Here is a 6,674-nt window from a genome sequence, read left to right on the forward strand (position 1 = left end):
ACCTGCTAGGCACTCCGGAGGTGTTGGTGGAAGGAATGCAGGAAGGTTTGAAAAATAAGATTACCTGGGGTTGGAGTGGAGATGGAACTGAGATCGGGGAAACATTCTGACTGACTGATTATGAATCAGCGGTTTGGGAATGGTGATTGCTACCCCAGAGGTTCACCTTTCCCTCCTTCACCTTCTTCCTGCACATTCTACCTACACTTGCGTTGACAGCCTGGAATAGAGTTTAGTGACTGAATTGAATCTAGTGGACTCCTTGTAGGGAGAGCTACTGCTAGTCCATATGGCACCTCAATGTGAATTTTTTTTTCTTTTTTTTTTTTTAGCTGAGCCATCCTGCCACCTGTGGCAGCTCAGCTCGGGCCGGGACTCGAACCGCTGTTGCTCAGAGCTCGCACCCTTGAGCGAGCTCTTAACCAACTGAGCCACTCGGCCGACCCGCGATGTGAATTATTGTAGAAGGAAGGCTGCACTCTGGTGGTGCAGCCCTGGGGCAGGGCGCATGGCTTGCTAGTACTTTGGGATAATTAGGATCTAGGTTCTAGCCCTCACTTGCTCCCTCCTTAATAGAGAAAGCCTTTTCTTTCCTGGCTTGAAATGCATTTCCTTTATGGTTTTTGTTGTTAGTTCGTTTTGGTTTTGGTTTTAGGAATTTGTCAGAAGCTATTTCCTGTTTTGGTTTGGAGAGAATTCAGTAATTCCCCTTTACGCCTAAACGATGCCGTGCCATTCCCTGCTCATTGTCAAACCTTGGGGAAGAGTAAAGAATCAGGATGAAGTCTCTGATGATAGCACTAAGTTTGCTATCCTTAGAAAAATCACTACCTAAATAAAGTTATATGCATATTGCAGCAATAATAATAGTAATAATAATAATAATAATAAATCTTTTAAAGGACCTGGGGTGGGTTGGAGAGAAATCATGGGTAGATAATTGTCGACAGGCAACCCAAAATGTGCAACCCTTTTTCTGAGGGGCAGTTTATACCTTATATGTATATATTAGTACTATCTACGTTTTATCTAGTATCCTTTGAAATAGATATTCATTCATTATAGACACACATAATTCATGGCAGTGAACAAATGTATAACTATGTGAACACATTTTTTAAATGGACATGTTTTATATCAACCAGTTATTTTTTCTTCATCACAGAAGTGCTTGACCTTTAATCCAGCCAAAAGAATATCTGCCTACAGTGCCCTGTCCCACCCATACTTCCATGACCTGGAGAGATGCAAGGAGAACCAGGATTCCCACCTGCCACCCAGCCAGAACAGCTCCGAGATGAACACAGCCTGAGGGCCCAGCCACTGCCTTGAGCTGATCACCTAGAGAACATCGACGGTGGCTGATGGCTCCTCCTGAGGAAGCCCTGCACCTCTGTTGAGGCCCACAGGCGGGAGACCTTCTCGCTGCCCGCCGTCTTCTGGATGGGCTCTGCTTCTCACCGCCTAGTTTACTGTGTGAAAGCAATGCAAGAGCAAATGCAGCTTTATGTTCGTTCATTGATTTGTTTGTCTGTCTGTTTGTTTTAAGAACCTGGAAAAATTCCAGAAGAAGAAAAGAAGCTGCTGACCAATTGTGCTGCCATTTTCATTTGTCTAACTTTGAATGCTGCCAGTGTAAAGTGAGCAACCCAGGCACAGCTGAGTTATGATGTAATCTCTCTGCAGCTGCCGGAGCCTAATTTGGTACTTCTGAGTGAGCGTGTGTGTGCGCGCGCATGTGTGCTTCTTGATCTCTTACAAAGTGTTACTTTCTGTAAATGACAACAATAATTGAATTTTAAAGACTCAGAGTGACCCTTAAATAACAGAATGGGCTTCTCAAATTAGAGCATTGAGCGTATGTCCGCAGAACTTTTCTGGCCAAAAGCAGTAAATTTGCTAGCAGCGAAAGTTTCACTATCTAGATGAAGTTTTATACACACAGCAAAGAGAAAAAAAAAATTCTAGTATCTTTTAAGAGACCTATTTTTTAAAGCATACATCCTATTTACTCTTTAAAAAGCTGAATTTATTCATTCTAAGTCCATTTTAACATGTATAATATGCTTTATTGGTTTTTTGGAGGGGAAAAAAACCCCATAAGCTCTTTCTTACTTGCTATATAGATTTAGGGAGTATACCTCAAATAGGTGAAATTGTCAAAAAAAAAAAAAAAAGGTAGAGAAAGCCTTTATTTCCTAGTTTGAAATTTATTTCCTGTTTGTTTTTTGTTGTTGTTCTGTGTTTGATTCTAGGAATTTGTCAGAAACTGTTTCCTGTTTTGGTTTGGAGGAGAGCTCTCTGACGAGAGACAGGAATGCCATATAAGTTTTCCCCACCTATTACACTGTACTTTTTCTACCACGCACTGCCTTGTTTTCAAAGTTTGCATCTTCACTCTCACCCAGTGCCTCTAATATACAGAGGGTGCCAAAAAAATGTATACACAGTTTAAGAAAGGCGAAAACTCTTAAAATTGCAATACCCAATATTTACCAATAACAAAAGGTGAATACAAGTCACTTTTGACTTCAGTTACAAGAGGTGCTCAAAGTAGTTAGCATCAGTGTCCATACAACGTCTGATGACGGCAAGCTACTGCTTGAGCAATGTTGACTAAAGTGGCCACTTGTATACATTATTTTTGGCACCCCCAGTATATATGACTTCCATTACATAACTAATAACAGATTGCTTAAGCTGTTCCCATGCACTTTCTTGCTTTTGGTGAACCGTTCTGAAACAGTTAGATTCAGATAATGGCTATGATTCCAATTCCCCCATATTAACAGGTCTCCTGTGTTCTCGCTCTAGTGCAATCTTCCTGCCTGGCATTCACAGTTGTTACCTAGGCAGTGAGTAGAGGACTAGTTCTTCTCTATCACTAGCACATAGATTGCTTTAAAGTGTTACTTAGTGTTTTACCGTTTTATAGAATATATGTCAGTGTAGGTATTCTGAGGGAATATCTTTAACTCTTTTTTAGAAATAAATATTTACTCTATAAAACAATCTTTGCTCCATCCCCAAGGCTGTGCTCATTTCTAGTGCCTTGTGCACACTCCCAGCCTGACCTGGGCACTGTGCACACCTCTACTTTTTCTCTTGCCATTTTCTGTGTAGTACTTTACATTTCATACCATCTCTGCCATCCATGTGGTTAAGTGCTCAGTTGGCTCTAATACCTGGAAGACACGGAGATTAAGTATGTTTTGGGAATTTTAGCTACCTTTGCTTTCTGACGCATGTTTTGAGAGCATGCAACAGTTAGACCATGTTTAGAGTTAGAGTTTTCAAATAATGGACCTTGCTTAACTCAGTACACTATGTTCCAGGTGATGTTTATGCATTGTCAAGCTTTCACCACTTAATATTGTGTGTGACTATATTGACCAAGAGAAAAATGAGGAGAATTTTCTCCTTGAGAGCATTTTAGGTCAGGAACCATTTATTTTTAATACATAGGTTATTTAACATTATTCTAATTCAGTAACTTGAAGAGCGGGACAAATTTTTCTAAAGCAAGCTATGAAGATGGGCCATAAAGATGTTTTACACTTTTGTTCATTGTGACAACAATAATGATGTTTTGTCATCACTGTAAATGCTTGAGATATAATGAATCCAGAGCATCAGGGTGAGGTGTCTTTGTGGTCTCCCCTGGAAAAGTGAGTTCTGCCTTTTCTTTGATTGGGGTCTAAAAACAGAGACATTTTCGCTGGGGCCTAGAAGTTGAATTGTAAAACTCACTGCACTGATTCATCATGAGCTTTTCAGTTAGTATCCATGGCTAGAGTGAACATAACGAGTTTTTGCTTTTGCACAAGTTTTTTGTATAAGTTTCCTCAAGAAAAATGCAGCTGTTCTAAACTGGAATTTTTTTCAGCATTCTGTAGAATTTTAAACAAATAGGAGCTCAACTTTTGTTTCTAGCTCATGCTTTTGGTTCATTTCTCAGTAGTGTTTATAAAGAAAATTTAAGGCACAAACATTTTGGCATTAGATAATTGCCAGATTATCCTCTGAGAGGTAGAATGAAAAGGCATTTCAGCCTCTCCGAGCTTAAGAGTCTGTCCCCAGCTCTTGCAACAGTGTGGTTGGTACACCTGAGTAGTCACTTTGTTGTTTTATGTCTATTACATCGGGGCTCACTGCTTCTGACAGCCAGCTCCCACACAAGCATCCTTGCAGTTAGGGTACTTGGAAGCATATAGCAGAACGTGAACTTACTGAATACAGCTTATTCTTTTGTGACATATGGTTTCAGATATCTTGGCCAAAAGCTAGGCAGTGGTTAGTTGAAAAGGTCATACTGCCTCAGGGTTATACTAAAGCAAGTTAGAGCAGTACATTACAATATAGTAACAAATTTGAAATCACATTTGAATTTCTTTCTAGGACTGGTTCAAGAATGTGCCAGATAGTTTCTATATGATATTCCGTTCTGGCAACCAGACATTGTGGGAACTGTTGGGCAGGGTAGAGTTTGTATCAAACTACATTTTAAAAGAATAAAAGAGAAACCTCCATTTGGGCATCATAGCGATAACGTGGCAAAGGGTAACAAGGATCTAACCTTATAATCTGCAAAACACAATACCTAAGAGCTTGTAAGAATCCAGTAAGGTGGAGCCTCCCACTTTGTCTCTCCTTTGAAGGGGATGGTAACTCAAGAAGCAGAGAACCTGTTTTGGAAGAAAGTGCCAGGGCCATTTCAGCCCACGTATTCTCATCATTTTCTCTCAGGAAACACACACTATGAATGCAGACTTTTCATTTAGCCCCAGGTGACTTACTAAAAATAGTTCAAAATAGTCACCTAAGAATAGAATCTCAGCCTTTTATTGTAGTTTTAAGTAAAAATGAAAATGTCAGAATACACAGGATGTTAATATCTTAAAGAAAACTTGTGCCTTTTAATAGAGAAATTTATAGTTTGACTCCAGAATGTGGTACTATCCATAATGATGAGAAAAAATTTAAATTGTACCAAACATTTTGAATCTTAAATTATGTATTTAAATTGAGCTTTTAACTAACTATAGCAGCTTCTCTTAAAAGTAGTACCTATAAAAGTCAATAATGGTAATTCTCATTCATTATGGAATTTAAATCATGTAAGCTTCCTAATATCATAAACATATTAAAATTCTTCTCTCCAAAGAATTGCTTCTTTTATGTGACAACATGACTATTTTTATGATAAGCACATGAGACTGTCTCACATTTTCCAGAAGCAGGCTTTTGTTGAATAGTTGGGTCTAGGAAAGAATAACTTAACAGTTAATAAGCCCCTATAGTTACTTCATTGTGTTATTATAGAAACTATAGAATTTTTACTTTGGAAAGAAAATATTGAAATATAAATTCTTAGATATTGATAGAATTCAAAAGAATGCCTGTTTTACAGTGTGACACAAAAATAATGTATTTTATAAAAATAAAGATGTTACATAATTTCTAAATCTTTAAAGATCGTAAAACAGCAGGCAATGGATAGAGGAAATTCTAGAGAAAATGAAGGTATTCAAAGGTGGATAGTTTCAAAGTTAAATATATTTTGAGGGATATATATTTTATTAACAAATATATTGTAAGAATTTATATTGAAATCATCTTGCAACTATGAACTTGATATGTTCAAAAACAAATTTTATGGAAAAACCATTCCACACAGTTACCATTTCAAATGTTGAGCTAAGCAAACTATATCATTTGTATTCTTTCTTCATTTCATGGGAAGAAGCAGCCACATGAAACTACACTTGTTATGCAAGCCTAAGGATGTTCACTGTATAGAAAACAAAGTGTGTGTTTTCTGTGCCACCAGAATTTTTTTTTAATTGTGAAACCCAAACCATTTATCATGTGCATGTGCATTCAATACATTTAGATATATGATTAGGAAGATCATTACATCTTCCTTCTCCACAGTGGAAAAACTTGAAGCTGCCAAAAACCTGTCAAGCAATGTAAGTCCTCAGATAATTAGTAACAGTGCTTCCCTCAAAAGCATAAAAAAATGGCGTTTTCATTTCTTATCGATGCAATTTTCAACCTAATTTTGTTACATAACCTATATCTCAAGCATTTCTAACTTGTACTTTTTCAGAAAAGAAACCAAAAATATTCTTTTGGCCTTTTCTATCTTCTGACCTTTGCAAACAACAAAAAGAGGAGGGTTCTGATTTTTAAATGTTTTTTTTTCTCAATTAGTTATTTGGTTTTATTTTTTAATGAAGTACAAATGGGCTTTTTTCTATTTCTCAGCAGCCCCAGGGAGTTAATTTAGATAACTGAATGGACTTCCCTCAACATATTTATGTTTCCTTGATACTGGTCCTCTGGCCTTCAAGAAGAAAAAGCAAGAGCCACCTGAAAACAAATACAGGCTTTTTTCAAGCATCTATTTAAATTATATTACAGCAATGGGAAGTTAATATGGCAGGAAAAAGAGGTGCAGACGTCTTTTTTAAAATTTAGACTGTCCTAAGAGATGGGCTTTCTTGTTTTATTCCAGGGTTCTCCACAAGGTGGCACTTTCAGGGGGAGGGGAAATATGAGTAAGCTAAAGAGGTATTTCTGAAGACTTAATTCTAACTTCATTTTTCTGTACATACTGAACTCTTGCCCAGCACTTGTTTTTCATGAAGGTTAACAGTCTTCATAATGTT

Source organism: Hipposideros armiger, unplaced genomic scaffold (genome assembly GCF_001890085.2).
Source record: "Hipposideros armiger isolate ML-2016 unplaced genomic scaffold, ASM189008v1 scaffold_737, whole genome shotgun sequence".
Classification (NCBI taxonomy): Eukaryota; Metazoa; Chordata; class Mammalia; order Chiroptera; family Hipposideridae; genus Hipposideros; species Hipposideros armiger.